The sequence below is a fragment of the Pogona vitticeps genome, chromosome 2, assembly GCF_051106095.1.
Source record: "Pogona vitticeps strain Pit_001003342236 chromosome 2, PviZW2.1, whole genome shotgun sequence".
Taxonomy (NCBI): domain Eukaryota; kingdom Metazoa; phylum Chordata; class Lepidosauria; order Squamata; family Agamidae; genus Pogona; species Pogona vitticeps.
The window spans coordinates 178,645,012-178,661,680 of record NC_135784.1 but is presented as its reverse complement, the minus strand read 5'-3'; the positions used below and the strand labels follow the sequence as shown (position 1 = coordinate 178,661,680).

At 47.2% G+C, this 16,669-nt stretch overlaps 1 protein-coding gene and 1 long non-coding RNA gene across 7 annotated transcripts in view; one reads left to right on the top strand and one right to left on the bottom strand.

Moving 5' to 3' along the window:
- Nucleotides 1–1,766: 1,766 nt before the first annotated feature.
- Nucleotides 1,767–7,999, bottom strand: LOC144587105 (uncharacterized). The gene is made up of 2 exons (XR_013542280.1): nucleotides 7,717–7,999; nucleotides 1,767–3,015 (listed from the first exon to the last, which is right to left on the bottom strand). It is a non-coding gene; the product is annotated as an uncharacterized LOC144587105 (long non-coding RNA).
- Nucleotides 8,000–8,206: 207 nt separating this feature from the next.
- The window catches only part of ATP2B3 (ATPase plasma membrane Ca2+ transporting 3), a 136,189-nt gene continuing 127,726 nt past the window's right edge, over nucleotides 8,207–16,669 (top strand). For all 6 annotated transcript variants that reach the window (XM_072991428.2, XM_072991430.2, XM_072991427.2 and 3 more), the window contains exon 1: nucleotides 8,207–8,611. The gene's annotated coding sequence lies outside the window, so the exon portion shown is untranslated. The remainder of the gene's footprint in view (nucleotides 8,612–16,669) is intronic.

The following is a 16,669-nucleotide window of genomic DNA, read 5'->3' as shown; positions in this document are numbered from 1 at the left end:
TCTACTCGCATTTACATGCTTTCGAACTGCTAGGTTGGCAAGGAGCTGGGACAAAGCGACGGGAGCTCACTCCGTCGCGTGGATTCAATCTTACGACTGCTGGTCTTCTGACCCTGCAACACAGAGGCTTCTGTGGTTTAACCCACAGCGCCACTGTCAAACTATGATCATGTAATAGAAAGAAAGTGTGTAGATCTTTGAATCATCATCTGTGTACTCATTTAACCCACTTTCCAGGCCATATCTGATCTCTCTCTGAAATGGGAAGCACTGCTTTTTTTGGACTACATTTCCCAGAATCCCACGGCAAGTAGTAGACATGCTGACTATGGGATTCTGGGGGCTGTAGTCAAAATAAAACACCAATGTTCCCATCTCTGTTCTTCCACTATAGCAGTGAGAACTGAAGGAGAGACACAACTTTGGAGCATGTGCAGTGGGGCAGGGAGGGTTCCCGCCAAAACCCTGCTCAGCTCTAGAATGTTCTGAGTGAGGCGCCACACAGGAACCCATGTCTGAGCATGTGAAAGGTCCCTCAGTTATAACTGTCAGGGACATCACGTTTTTCCCCTTTTATATTTCACAAGCAAATTGAATGGAGCAGCTTTTTCATCATTGCCAAGATGTGTCTGGTGGACTCTGTGAGATGAAAGGCTCCAGAGTCAAATTCACAAGTTCAGGCATTGTCATCATGGCAGCAGTTGAGGATTCTCTGTTATGGCACGTGAGAATCAACAAACAAGACAGAAGATTCTTTGCTTCAGTTAGGTACTAAATGCTAAGAGGTTTAATTGCAGCCTCATAGAGAGGGGTGATGGGAGAAAACCAGACTGAGTTAAAGCTGCTGACTTTGGCTTGCCCTCTGTTGGCCACCCTCCCCCACCACTTCCGATGGCTACCAACTGCCTCTGTTGTGGGGAGAAGAGGTGCTAGTTCTCTTGAGGGTTGGAATGGAGTGTGAAAAGGCAAGAGAAATTATAGACTTCTCCTGGGGAGAGATCCGGCAAAATCCAAGCTTGAATAGATTTCTGTAAGCATAGAACAGATTTGTAGAGAAAAGATCAATCCGCACCATAGTCGCTAAAAGTTAAATTCAAATCCATGTACCTGTGGGGAAGGCAGTTGTTTTAAAGCCCTGATTCTACGCTTCTGAGAGGACTCTGGCTGCTGTCTAGTGTTGGAAACAGGACAGCTGCCCTAGAGTCTAGATAGGCCTTTGGTCTGATACAGCAGACTCCTTCTTACGTCCATATATTTGTTAACATGAACCCAACCTTCAAGGAACAACAACAACAACAACAAAAACCATCACCACCTTTGCACTGCAGAGCTGGACAGGACTCTGTGGATCATCAAGTCCAGCCCCTTATCAAGGAGGCACAGTAGGGAACTGAACTTCCAACCTCTGGACCTAAGTCACTGAGCTATATAAGACATGACTGAGGAGGGAAGGGTTTTGCTCTAAGCAGTCTTTCTCCTTTTGTTCCACGGTTTTCTCTTGTGCTTTGAGTCACCAGGATTGTGCTGGCATGACTCCTCATTCTCTGAACAGACTGAAGCTCTGAAATGAATTCGGCATAAGTACTGGCCCTTGATGAGCCGATGGCAGCCAGAAGGGGCAGGGAGACATAATGCGAAAGAAGTGTGTGTGTGTGTGTGTGTGTGGGATCTTACTCCTACCCATCCAACCCCTTAACCCCAAAGCCACTCCCTTTCTCATTTTCTCTGCCCACCTGCAACTGGAGCAGAGCAGCCCACTTTGTCAATGTGACTGAATGTGTGTGTGTGTGTGTGTGTGTGTGTGTGTGTGTGTGTGTGTGTGTGTGAGAGAGAGAGAGAGAGAGAGAGAGAGAGAGAGAGAGAGAGAGAGAGAGAGAGAGAGAGAGAGAGAGAGAGAGAGAGAGAGAGAGAGAGAGAGAGAGCAGAAGAGGGCTTGATAGGCAATTTTCAGATTTTGAGCATCTGATCTTCCAGTTTGCAAATTGACCAGGAGAAAAGTAGACAGGGGAAAACCCAATTTGGAGCCCAAATCATATGAGGTCTGGTAAGAAGAGTCTTTGGTAGCGTGATTCACAGCAGTGCTTCTTGAAGGCGTGCTCTTATAAACCTTTCAAAATTACATTGACACACACACACACACACACACACACACACCCCTCATGCTGAAATTCCAAGCTGCCCCCTACCACTAACTTTTGTGAGGCCTGTTGCTAGGATATCAGCAAAGGGGGAAGCACAGCAGGCTGAGTAATAAAGGTGCACAGTGGTTATTTGCCTTCAGATGTGTTTGGTTTTTTAAAAAATGTATTCAGTCACCACAAGGCTTCTATAAAGTGCATTTTCCTTCAAGGAAAGCACAAGATATGTTCTTTGAGAAATGTTCAAAATATTGCACTCCTCTTTAAGAAACTGAGAGCTTCAAGTCAGCCAAGAAAACCTCAGACTAAGAAACACAAGCAGGCAAAATCTGGAGGATTACATACAGTACCTTTATTTGTACATATGTGCTTGGGAATGAGAGCTCTCAGGAAAGCTGTGTCTTCCCCACAGGCACCCCAATCCTAGTTCGAGGCCCTTCTTGTGCCATTCTGAGGCACTTGTGGATACTTAAGAGAAAGTCCCACTGACAGGGCCTTTGACAAACCCTCTCCCCTTCCTATACATGAGCAATGTGTCGTCTGCAGAATGAAATTGTAAACTACCCAGAGAGTATGTTAAGCACTATGGGGCAGTATATGAGCAGAACACTTTGCTTTACACACAAACTGGTCTACTTTTGGACTTTTGTTTTTCAGCTGCCTTTTCTGGTCCCTGTTGCAGTTGCTGGAAAATGCCCGAGAAGATCAACGTGGTCCCTGCTACCAGCTGGGAACACCAAAGAGCGGAAACCAGAGGACATCTATTATTCATAGCGTGAGTGCTGCTGATTGTGGGCTCTTGGAGCTGGCATCATGCTTGCCCTGCCAGCTGGCCAACAGGACCCATTAGCTGATAGCTTTGGTCAGAAGAACCTTTCTGGCAAGGCAAAAAAAAAAAATTAAAAAATCATCAGGCTTTGGGGATTTGGGGAAGCACTCCTGTTTGACCACTTGCCAAGCTATCTGGAAGGAGAGACAACGCAGCTACTACCTATCCACCCACCTATCTACCCACCCACCCACCCACCTACCTACCTATCTACCCACCCACGACATGCAGACCATTAGTCTGCCTTTCTGCTTACAAGTCAGAGCCCAGACTTTACAAAACAATTTAATCCCAAATTGTTGTTGTTAAGTTACCATTTTAGAGTACAATTCCCAGAGTTGGAGGAGAAGGGTAACCTTTTTCAGATGCTAGAATTATCAGCCAAATTATGCTTCTATTGGACCATAGAAAAGTTACAAGCTAGGTGAGCTCTTTGAGTCCACCAGAACTTTTCTTTAGATGTAAAAGTTGTGAAATTTGAGGGATTGGGGGTGGCTGTGCTATCCAAGAGGTTCTGAGAGCTGCACTCAATAAAAGGAACTTATCTTTCTTCCTGCAGGTCAGCATTTCTGTTAAGCTTGCAAGACATCTCTCAGAAAGTAGGGCCTTCTCTGTAGTAGCTGCTCTGCCATCAGAGACTTCCCAGTGGTGAGACCCACAAAGTCTGTTTTAGAAAGCAAGCTGAGGTTTCTTTTTATTATTATTCCATAAGCGTAATGAAAGGGACGTGGTGGCGCTGCGGGCTAAACCGCAGAATCCTGTGCTGCAGGGTCAGAAGACCAGCAGTCGTAAGATCGAATCCATGCGACGGAGTGAGCTCCCATCGCTTGTCCCAGCTCCTGCCAACCTAGCAGTTCGAAAGCATGTAAATGCGAGTAGATAAATAGGGACCATCTCGGTGGGAAGGTAACAGCGTTCCGTGTCTAAGTCGCACTGGCCATGTGACCACGGAAGATTGTCTTCGGACAAACGCTGGCTCTATGGCTTGGAAACGGAGATGAGCACCTCCCCCTAGAGTCGAACACGACTGGACAAAAATTGTCAAGGGGAACCTAAGCGTAATGAAATGTAAAGCATATAGATGTAGCAATGTCTAATATGAAAAGCAGGGAAATGAAGGCCAAGATCTTGTTCAAGTTGACTGCAAATGTAATAAAATCAATCGTGCATCCCATTTTTGTGTTTTGGGATCTGTCCGTTGCATGATCCATTGCAGAGCCAGGGCACAATCAAGTGCACAATTAGCAGATTTCAAAATGATGGACGCTGCAATTGCTCTTGCATGGTTGGTAACACCAACAGGATACTGGCTGGAGTTTCTAGTATGCCAAATACTGACTTCTTGAAATATGCATCTTTTATCAGTTTACTATTATAGTTCCCTTCCCCTCCAATACCTGAGAATGACAGTTATTACTGATGGTGCTAGAACTTTGTGTCAGAATGCATTGGCTCTCCTCACTGAGCTATATTTTCCAGGATTCCTTGGTAAGAGGATCTAGTAGCTAGATTAGCATTAGTATGGCTACAGCCTTCAAATTAAAACCAGAAAATTGTATTCCTCAGACAACTGGAGCTTGGAGTAACAATGTTTGTTATAAAATTCTGCATCCCACCAAACCAGTATTCTACATAATACTCAAACAGTCTTTCAAATTTCATTTTCTATCCTATTGTAGATATTTGCCTGTCCAGGTTAAACTAAGGATATGTGTGTCTATGTGCTACTAAATACCCAAAATAGGATCAGTGATTTAAAAAAAATTGATCAGGTTTCTTCAGACATCAAAGTATGGAAACTCAATTATGCAGAATACATGTCTAAGCTTTGGGCTGCAGGAATACTTATAAATACTTTTGGTGACTTAGCAGTTTCATTGGGTTTTAAAATGTTTAGCATGTGTGTTGTGTTTACTGAGCTGTTAAGCATTTGGACAAAGTGTGGGGAGAAAAACAAAAAAAGTAATAGAATTATAGAATGATGAAGTTGGGAGGGGCATATAAGGCCATTCAGCCCAAACCCCTGCTCAGTTTGAGAATCAAAATCAAACTATATCTGACAGATGATTGTCCCTTGAATGTTTCTAGTGTTGGAGGTCTCACCACTTCCCAAGGTAACTGGTTCCATTGTTGTACTGCTCTAACAGTTAGGAAGTTTTCCTGATATTCAATTAAAATCTGGTTTCTTGTAAATTGAGCCCATTATTATGTTTCCTGCACTCTGGAATGACTGAGAACACATCCTACCCCTCTTCTATATGACAGCCTTTCAATATTTGAAGAGGGTTATCCTATCTCCCCTCAGTCTTCTTTCTTCAAGGTGAAACTTGACCAGTTCTTTCATTCTTATCTCATAGAGCTTGGTTTCCAGTTCCCTATCCTTGTTGCTCTCCTCTGAACTTGTTCTAATTTGCCAGCATCCTTCTTAAAGCGCATTGTCCAGGAGTGAATGCAGAACTCAAGATGAGGTCTAATCAGTGCCAAATGGAGGGGAACCTTGCAAAATAAGGAGAAGGCCCAGAAAGTATTAACTAGGAAACAGGTCTTCTCAGCAGTGGGTTCCTCTTTGTACAGCTCACTCCCATCTGAGTCCTTGCAGGCCTTTTGCAAGCTAGTTAAGGCAGAGTTTTTTAAAGAAGTCTTGAATTATATTCTTCCCCTTCGGTAGTTTTCTGTTGACCCTCATTTGTATCATCTACCTCTGTCATTGTCACATTATGGTCACTGTCCTTTATTGTTTTGTTGTTGTATTGACATCTAATTTTACAGTTTCTTAGTTGGTAAGGTGGTTGGATTTTTAACTTTGCTGTTATCCAGGGCAGTGGCCTTTCACTGGATGGGTGGTGTAGAAACTGAACAAATATATGACTGGAGAATAGGGAGGGGTCACAGCAGGGGTAATAGGATTTATGGCCCTCTAGAAATTGTTCAGCTACAACCCCCATTATTCCTCCTATTGTATGGGGCTGATGGGAGTTAGAATCCAACAACATCTTCCCCTCCCCCGCAGTTGATCTATTGTTGTCCTGCTGGAGATTGCCATCAAAGTTGTGGTGCTACATGAGCAACAGGAGTGAAAGATGATCATCCTGCTGTTCACAGACTTGGGTCTGCAGAACCCATTGGTCTACAAGTCCCTGCCTCCTCTGCCATCTTGGCTGACATTCAAGGTTGGACGTATAGTCAAAAATATCTGGAAACGCATATCAGGAGAGGCAATAGTACCTTGTTGAAATACATAAGGTGCAAATGCAAGAGAGGAGAAGAGAGAGAGAGAGAGATCTATTATTTCATTACAGTAATGCTAATAAGGGCAGGGCTTTTGTTTTTGTTTTTAATGCATTGCACAGCTGCCACGCTCAGTTACAATAATCCTGTCTTGACTGCATGGGGCCACCAAAAGAAGGGCAGACTCAATGGGGCTTTGCTCGAGGGCACCAAAATGTAGAGAGGGTGGTGAAATTTAAGAGGTGAATCTACTGATGGATGTTAGGAAAATAAATGGCAACACCTCCTGGTCCTATTCGCTTTCCCTTCTTTCTTTTTTTAAAGCATAAACCTTCTATGGCGGGGCACCACATTCTCTCCTTTTTCTTGTGGTCGGGCTTACACATCAGGGCAGAGTGGTTAAGAGATGGTGCCAATTGCCCTGTGTACCAAAAAAAAAATGCTGTTTGTGGTTCTCCCTTGCCTTCTGTATCAACAGATGCCACTGGGGTGCCGAGGATGCATGCATTTAGTATATTTACACCTTGCATCTCCTCCTGCAAGCTCAAGGCAGCACACACAGCTTTCTTCCTCCCCACTCTAGCCTCATAATAATCCTGTGAGTGGTAGGTTGGGTTGAGAGAGTTTCATGGCTCAGAGGGGACTTGAAGCTGGATTTCAGAAGTCCCAGTCAGGTGTACTAATAATTAAATTGCACCTACTCAGTGATTTAGCCCTTGGATGACCAGGGTTCCAGATTCAAATTCACACACAGCTATCAAGCTCCCTGATCTTTCTACTCAACCTTTTCCTTTCCAGGCTGTTGTGAGACAAAATGAAGTTTAGGGGGCTTAGGTTGTGCCAAGGATCCGCCGTACAACTTGTGTGAAAGGCCACCACAAGTGAGTCCAGGCCTTTGTAGAAAGCAGTTTGCATAAAACAGCATCAGGAAAGAGCTAAGCTGATCTCTGACTCAACATTTATTTGAGCCATGAACTCCCCAGGCAGCCTCAGGCTGTCCTCTCAGTCCTCATTATTGTCCACCATTTTGGATAATCATCCTGGCCTTCCTTGCAAGATGGTTGTGAGATTTACAGAGATAATATACAGTATAGCCTTTAAAAACAGAATTTATAAAAGATGCTGGGAGGAAGAGAGAGAAAATATCTCTGCTTTTACCTTGTGTGTTGAAGCCTTTTGCTCTCCACTCTTCATTCATCTTTTGCTATACCCAGCTAGAAAAGGAGGACATGTAGTGCGCAATTTAAGTGGACTCTAGTCCACCCATGCTTAAGTATATCTGTGAATTTCTGTGGTGCCACAAGATTTTCAATTCTCTTTATCTCTTTTTGGTGGGTGAGCAAGTGAAGAACACTAAAAAGGCTGCCCTCTTGTTAGTTTCCAGACAGGGATCAAGGACCATTTAAAACACAAGTAGGGGAGATTTTTTTAAAGAGGGATATAGACATGCCAAGCTCACGTTTTTGGTCACCCTTGGTTTCCTAACCCTATATTTGCCCCCACCCCCACCGTCTTCCATACCTCTCATCCTGCACAAGCGTCCCATATGTAGGGAAAAGCCCAAGCCGTCGCCGCCATCATCCCCACCACGGCCACCCCTTCTTACGTATCCAGGGCTGGCTGCCTGCCTGCCTGCCTGAGCAATGACCGCGTGCCTATATGGCTGGGATGCTCTAGGGCCAGGTACCCTCCCGGCCGAGCGCGACCGTCCTCTCTTCCATCGCTGCATCCATTCCATGCGCGATGGAGCGGCCGCTTGGAACGTACCAACTCTCCGACCGGGGAGGGGGGGAGCCACCGTGAGTGAGTTCCATCGATTAGACTCATAGGTGTCTCTTCATTCGGGGAGGTCGCGGGCGGGGGGGGGAGAGGAGGAGCCGGAGGGATGGCTGGTTGAGGTGAGGCGGAGGGGGGGGTGAAGGCTGAGATCTGCGATTGGCTCTCTCCCTCCTTTCACATCTCCCCCCACCCACCTGCCCCGCCGCGTTTCTCCTCCTCCTCCCTCTGCCTCCCCCCTCCCCTCTCTGCTGAGATTTGCAGCTGGTCCAGCGCTCGGCGAGCCTTCTCCATCCTTGCAGGATGTAGCCGCGGCGATGTCAGCCGCAGCATCCCCGGGGCTGTAGACTACTGGCTGCCCCCCCACCCTTGCCCTGCCCCCCAGTCCCTCCGATTCCCCTCCTGAAGGGGCACATTAGGCCGGCATTTTTTTTAAAAAAAAAAAAAAGTTCTCCGCCCTTTTCCCCTCCTCTCGACTGGATCCGGGCCAAGTGAGAGAGAGAGAGAGAGAAGCCCTCAATTCCGCCTCGCACGCCTCATCTTCTCTTCTCCGCGCAGCGGATTCCGATCTCCTCCCGTCCACTTTGCGCCTGCCTTCTTCCCCGCCACTCCAGTCTCTTCTCGGTTGTAGCATGGCCTGGTGAGTACCTCTTCACGGGGAATCACTCTCTCTCTCTCTATTTTGGGTGGGGAACGTACCTGATGCCGGGAAGGGGAGGAAGAAACGTTTTTTTAAAAAATTTTCTCTTTGCCAAAGAAAGAGGTAAAAAAATCGTAGAGCTTGGTGGAGGCGGGATGAGAGACACCCCCCTCCTCCTCCCGGCTCAGTGCTCCAGAGGAGGGAATCCGGGAAGCCTCCTTCGTAGGTAATGCAGAGATGTAAGGCGGAGCGGGGGTGGGGAGCGGAATGCGGTTGGGATGGCGTGTGGATAAAGTCACTGCAGAAAGGGATGCTCGGTGGGAATCGAATGGGCTTGACTTGCCATCTTCAGATGCCTTTTTCCGCTTGCCTGCGCCCTGTGATTGGGGGTAAGGGAGTGGGAGGCGTTTCGTGGGAGACCTGGAGGACGCAGAATTCAAAAGCCACTGAAACCTAGGTCGATCATTGGTATGCGGGCATGGTGGGATGGAGGGAGGCTGGCAAATTGTGGATGGAGGAGTCAAGCCCTTTTGCGACCCTCCTCCTCCTCACTCCCATCCCTTTTGCCCGCGTCCTCTCCTCCTCCGTTTTCGATTTGGAGTGAATTTCTTTCTCCATGCACCTTGCAACGCCTGCCTGCCGGCATCTCAAGGTGACAGCGACGTATTCCTGGTGTGAGCGTATATAAGGGTGTGCGTGTGCGCCTGTGCGCGCGCTCGCTCGCGCTCAAGCGAAGGGAGAGCGAGTGGAGGGAGCGCCGGTGACGTACCTGGATAGATCAGCAAAGGAGGAATGGGTGGGCGGACGGGGGCGTCTTTCAAACCCAATAGGGATCTCCTTCCCTCCCTCCTTCCCACCCTCCCACCCACTGCAGCGATGCACCTGCATGAAACGGGGGCAGGACTAGGCTGGAAAGCTAGCTAGAGAGTTAGCTGCTGACAGCTCGAAGCCTCCCCCACCATTCTTGTTACCGTATGAGGGCTTCTCCTCCTCCTCCTCCTCCTCCTCTCCCCCTCCCCACCTCTTGATTAGTTTAATGGAAGACGAGGTGGAGAAGAAGAACGTGTGAATGTGGCGCGCGTGCGCGCGTGTGAAAGAATCTCTCCGGCATCGCTGGGACTCTTGACAGCCGATTCAAGCGGGGCGGGCCGTGGTCTCTGAACAGGGATGCGTAAACATCAGAGGAAGAAGAGAGGATAAAAGGAAGGGGCAAACTGTTCGAAAAAGGAAGGGAGAGAAACGGATGGCTGGCTGGCTGGCTGGCTTAAGGTGGAGGATGGAGATGAAGAGGAAGGGGATCCAGAGGGCGAAAGGGAGCGATGGACCGAAATAGAGAATGGAGAGGGACCTGCACGCTTTTAGTGGCTTAAGAAAGGCCTGCAAGGGAACGGCCGGGGGAGTCACCTGGGCCGAGCGAGGGATTAGAAAGAAAATCAAGCGGACATCAGGTCAGAATGTAATGGCCCTTGGGCTGGGCTGGATCGGATCAGAGAGGTTATATCCAGCAGCCCCGGTTTCTGTCCCGATCTTGGCTATGGGAACCGAAGGACCCGGGCCAGAAGGGGAGCGGAGGGGGGGGGCGTCCCTTTGCCCTCACAGCTGGTGGGCAGGAGGCCAGGCTCGCTGCCTCGGGCCCGGGGCGCTCTCCTGTCGCGGTCCCTGGGCCCCTGGATGGTGCCTCGTCCTCCCTCCTTCGCATCGCGTCCCGAGCGGTGCGGGTTGGAGCGGACACCGCCAGCCCATCGGCTCCTTGCCAGGGCGGGGTGGCTGTTGTGAGGAAGGCAGGCTATGGCGGGGGTGGGGGTGGGGAGGGGTGCGGGGGCTCGAATATGGAGGCAGCCGAAAGAGAGAATGGAGAGGGACCGGGCTGGCGGTGGAAGAGACCTTGAAAGAGGAGGAGGCGGAGGAGGAAGGCCGGCTGGGCAGAGGACGGACGGAGGCCGCGGCCGCGCTGGGCCCTCCGGGGCGGCCGCCGCCAGCCCGCCGGGAGCTCGCCAAGGGCACCACCAGCCTGCGCCGGTTCCGCCGCGCTCTGCTTTGGCGCATTGCTCAGGATGGGAAGGAAGGCGCGTTCCGCCTCTCGCTTTTTTCAAGGCAACTGCAGGGGAGGGGGCGGGATCCACAGGCTGCCGGGGGGGGGGTTGCCTTTTGTCGTCCCTGATTGGCCGAGAAGGGACTGAGTGACAGCATGGCCGCGCGAGAAAAGGTGGGGGGAAGAGGGGGCTGAGACTGACAGAAGGAAAGGCGGCGGTGGGGGCGATGAGGATGGGGAGGACTTCTGCGGGGCGCGATGGGCGGGTGGACTTGCCCCACGCCAGAACAGTCAGCAGGGGAAACTGAGGAAAGAAGAACCGTGGGCATCTTGGCCGCAGCAGCCGGCAGCAGGTGGCAGATCAGGGGCGCCCCCACTAGCAAAGGTCGTTGTCTTCCCCCTCCTCTCTTTCTTTCATTGGCCACCTAAATAAATTGGGTGTGATGCTAAAGACCTGTTTCCTTCAATGGGCAGCTCCCCGTTGGGGTTTAGTATCAAAGGATGTGGTGAGCTTTTAAAACAGGGCAAAGTCAGTGACCTGTTAAGATCATTGATAATTGTCTATTCTCTCTACTGCTTCTTCACTGTTTGCGTTCAGTCCAGGAAATGTTAGCAAAACCACATTTTGAATGCTTCTATCTTTTTTTAAATACATAGCTGCATGTCTTAAAAGTCCATGATTCTGCGCCATACAGTAGAACTGAGAATACATAACACTGCAAATTGTCAAAGTCAGTTTTATTATATGCAACATTCTACATCTTAATGAAGCTGCTCCAGGCCATCTCTGTGCTGACTATGAATCAGTAGTAATGGAGATTCAGTGGAGCCTCCTTATCTGGAACTATTATACATCTCAATATTACATTGAGAATAAGCAACAGAGGAAGGCTGCCAAATCTTCTATGCCCGGGATTAGAATTTGTGGCTCTCCAGATATGAATGAATATCTGCTTCTATCAACCCTTACCACTGGCAGAGATGCCTGGGACTGATGGGAAGGGGAGTCAAGGAAAATTGGAAAGTCAGTAGATTGTTCAATACTCCTTTATGCCATGCTTCCCAGGTGCATATGGTAGATATTCATGGAAGGGGTGGGGTTAGGGTACTGGCCTAGCTAATTGTCAGCTGAGGTATAGGGCACATGGAGACTCAACTCGCTAAGGCACATAGGTCATGTTTTGGGAAGCAAGCGGGAGAGAGGAGAAGAGAGGGAAATTAAGGTGGGATGTGATAGGGAGATGAGAAAGATTGGCAGAGAAATTGGGGGGGAGAGAGAGGAAAATAGCATCTGCTATTAAGTAAAACAAAGAGTAATCTAGCATTTTTAAAAAGTGGATCCTTTGCAGCAGTTTGCCAATGGCTACCATAAAGTCTAATGTAGTGTTTTACTTTCTTAGGAGTATAGGACATGAACACTTAGAAAGCTGCCTTATCCCAAAACAGACCTTGGGTTCATCTAGCTTAATATTGTCAGCACTGACTGATATGGAGTCGCTGCACCTTCAGGCTGGAGGTGTTTTTCCAACCCTCCCTGGAGATAAATGCAGATTGAACCTGAAACGTTGAATACATGCAAACTGAAATATGGCCAGAATCCTGCTGGTAAGTTATACCCATGTAAGTATGTACATTGCAATGGTGAATTGCCCCTAGTTAACATAGGTGGATTCCCACACTGCACACCAGCCTTGTGAGTTGGTGCACAATAAGAGAGATAAGCAGCAACCCATCAATTAGCAGCAATACCATTGCACTTATACCAGTGTAACTAACCAATAGGATTCTGCCCCATGATACCTTCCTCCCTCCCTCTCTTTCATACATTTATCAGGCATGCACACTTGTTTCTGTGGTGGAAGGGAGCAGATTGTGCTCTTTCTAACAACGTCTCTACACACACCATAATATGTGAGGCCAACAGTCCACATGGAGGCCAGACTCACACAATTTCCCCCCGTAAACGAAGAGGAGAAGGTTACATGAATCACACTCACTTTTGTACGGATTCAGTATCTTACATAGGCTGCTGTTTCCTTACATTTTCTGTTGTGTGACTGAGAGGAGAAATGTGCACACCCAGCTGGACTCCTCCAATATCCCTGCCAGCCCAGATGGAGTCACCATGCTAGACGGTTGCAGTAAAAACAACCAATTGTCTTGAGAGTGTAAATCACCTTTGCCTAATTTGGTGCCCACCACCAAACCTTTTGGACTTCAATTGGCTGGCTGTATGATTATGGGAGTTGTCATCCAATCCTTCTGGAAGATGGCAGGTTAAGAATGGTTGGTTTTGTGGATTAGAGTAGTTGTGGCTCTCCAGGTATTGCTGAACTCCAGGGCCCATCAACTCTAGTTGGCCTGGACAAAGGTGAAGAAGGGTGCAAATGGCAGCTCATCGCCACTTGCAGGGCTGAACTTCAGGTACAAGTGGGACCTTGCACACACTCTCCTGTTCTCTCCTTTTGATGTTGTATACATTTCATTTTTTATAAATTGCGCTTATCCAGCCATACATAAGTTTTCTCCCCTATGTTTCAGTTCATCCATCCACTGACTCACACTGATCCGTGGCATATACTCAGCGTTGCCTAGCTCCATGTCTTCAGTTATTCCAAATGTGCCTCGTGCTTGCTATTTAGTAAACATGTTTCTCTTCAGTGTGCCATCCTCCTCATCAACAGCCTCATCGTGAAACTCTGTGGCACTTGATATCACTTGCAAATCAGTGGGGATCCTCTCATTCTTCATAGTTCAAGTCCGGGATGTGTCAGTAGTGTGGAATTGTAACAGTCAGTGGGCATCTATACTTACGGTGTACTTCAACCTCCATCAGCCCCATGCTCTGAGGGATAAAACCACAATTCTCATAATCACCACTGTGCACAGGACTTGGATCCTGCTGGCTGGGGAGAATGGAGATTGCAGTCCAGCACATCTGGAAGACAGCAGATTGGGGATGGCTGGTCCGATTTAACTTTATCTGGTGAAAGATCCTGTTGTATGAGCAAGTCTCGGCTTTTTCCTGGAGCTCCAGAAAGATTTTTTGGACAGTATTTCCAATCTTTGTCATCAGATGTTTTGGATTTCATCTCCCAGCTGGCTGGGACTTCTGGGAGTTCAAATCCAAATCATCTGGAGGACCAATAGGGAGAACCACTGTTCAATGCCTATTCTTCTGTTTAGCTGTGCAAGAATGAGGGCTAGCCCCTGTAACTAAGCACCCACCGACATTTTCTCTCCCTGTTTCCTTATATAACCTTGTATTAAATAATCTAGTCATGTATTTCCCACTCATTGTCATTCTTGATGCCACCCTCACCATACCCCTTCCTATCACCATTGCTAGTCCCAGAGCGACCAGACAATGCCTGTTCTGCCTTTTCTGCATACTCTGATTAAAACAAAAAACAAAAAAACCCAAACCTATTGATGCCTGGTCTTTGTCGACATCTAATATGTCATTTTTTTAGATCTGAGAACCTGAGAAAAAGCCAAGATTTTAACTGGGTCAAGACATGTTACATTTTTTATATATTAGGTATGAAAACAAAATCAATAGTGTATTTTAAGAACGTTTGCTATGGTTCTTTTGTATGCTTTCGTATAATATCAGTGCAGCTCATAAGAAACATTTCAGTGCTTTATTGCGTATAAGATACCTATAAATTATAGGATCATGATTTCCCTCTGGAAATGAAAGGAAAGAGATTTCTGAGAGCCAGGGTGGGGTAGTGAATAGAGTGTTGGACTAGAGCTCAGGAGACTTGAGTTCAAATCTCCGCTCTGTCATGAAAACTTATTAGGAGTGTAGGTACTATAAAAGCATTAAAATATTTCACATACAGTGGACCCTTGACTTACAGACGGCTTGACTTACAGACTTTTTGAGTTACAGACTTCTCTGGCCGCAAAATTTAGGTTTGACTTACAGACTGAGATTTGACTTACAGACCAGAAAAAAACCAAAATGGAACAAAAACGGCCTGTTACGGGATTAATTGGTTTTCAATGCACTTTAGGTCAATGGAGACTTGACTTACAGACTTTTTGACTTGAGAACCGCCTTCCAATACGGATTAAGTTCTCAAGTCAAGACCCCACTGTACTTTGAAATCCCTATTAGGATCACCATACATTGGAAGGGACTTGAAGGCACATAGCAACAAAGGGATGTCTTCATTTGGCACACATATTGAGTCTACGGGACTGTTTAAACGTTTGTTAACAATAATCATTCAGTGTGAAGAATGCTATCAGTTAGGACAAAAGAATAAGTGTATCTAAGTGATGAATATATATGGCCAGAAACATGGGTGGGTGGGGAGGCAACTGGAGTGGCTCTGTCCCTAAATGACACAATCCTTACTGTTTGGTTCGTAGAATCTGTCCATGCTAGAAAGTCTAATGTAGAGATCTGGAGGGCAGGGATGGGGAAGAGATCTCTGTACTGCGATTGTTTGATTACGTCAACACAAGAAAACATCCACTTCTTTGAGCACTATCTGCACAACTAGCAGAAATGGTATTGAGGGTGGGATTCAGCAGAAGTCAGGTTATCACACCATCCCTCGTGTCACAGTTATGCTGTAATCTGTAGGCAGCTTGACATACATTAGATCTGGAAGCTTTGTTCTGCCGCAGGGCTGGCCCTCCTGTTAGGCATAGTAAGGCAACAGTCTCAGGTGGCAGAGGCCGGGGCAGCCTATTGCACATTCCTTTCTTTTGAAGGACACAACTGTGTGTGCCACAACACCACCCAGCACCCACTAAACTAGCTTGCTGCCCTTGGATGTAGTAGCAGATGCTATCCCATTGCCAGTGTGGAAGACAGCTTCCTCTTTCCATCTAGACTGTTTCTCTCCCCTTATTTCAACCTATTTCCACTTTTCCCTGTCTTTTCTAGCACTATGTTCTCGAGTCATTGCAGGTACCACAGCTATCACCCCGGCTATCCTAGTATTACAATGTGACATCAGTCAGTTGGGGTGGTCACTTGTTCATTGCTACAAAGGAGGAGAAGCATTGGTGCAGTTTTGTATAAGATATGCATATGTTAATTTATACATGTGCATGTAAATGTAGACATAATAACTGTACTTTAAACAGAAATACTCACCATAGCTCGGAAGACTGTAGCCATGATTCATGCACCTGCTCAATCTGTTCTCCTCATCCTCGCTATTAATGTACAAATTCAAGACCCTTCCCTGATCTTCCTCATTATAACTAACTGTTTTCTTTAAACCCACTTTAGATTAGATAGTACAGTAATCATATTCAGAATACCCTAAAGCCATCTTCAGCATTTCCCCTGTGTTTGACTGGCAGCACGGAGCCTCTAAATTGGCCAGAGGCACTAGCAGCTGGTAGTGATTCCAGTTTTGGGGCTTGGCAGTGGGACTGTGAATCCATTCTTTGTTTAATTGGTGCTTTACTGGAACTATCCAAGGTGCTGAATGCTACCACCAATATAGGTTCAGCGTCATGAATAACTCTTGTAAAGCACAGGCCAAAACCCAGAGAGGAGTCACACAGAGCTCCAAACTGAGCAACACTTGCTGCCGCTGGCCAAACATGGAATATATAATGGGATCCTGCCCTTCTACACCTAGCTGTGCCTTCAGCAACTCAGTGCAGAAGGAAGGTGTCCATTATTGTTCAAGCAAGGTCTTGCTTCAAACCTGGTACCAACATATCTCTCTATGTCTGGGTAGGGGGACTTGCAAGAGAGGAAGGACAGAAGGGAGAGATGCTGAACTAAGCCCTTCTAGCCCATGCCTCTACATGGTTTCTTCCAGATGCATTTGACCAGATGTATTCCAGTATCCCCAGGCATGGTTCTTTGGGGAGGATGAGGATCATAGTTAAATGCACATGAAAAGAATCAGTCTGGAAAATGTTTCTGTAAGCTGTTTGGGGCTTGGGAAACTTGGGACAGAGAATAAGACACAGCTTCCATATCTCAAGCACTGCTCATTTCTCATCTTCCTTTTGTTCCAGTCAGCTTATATCCACTTACAGCT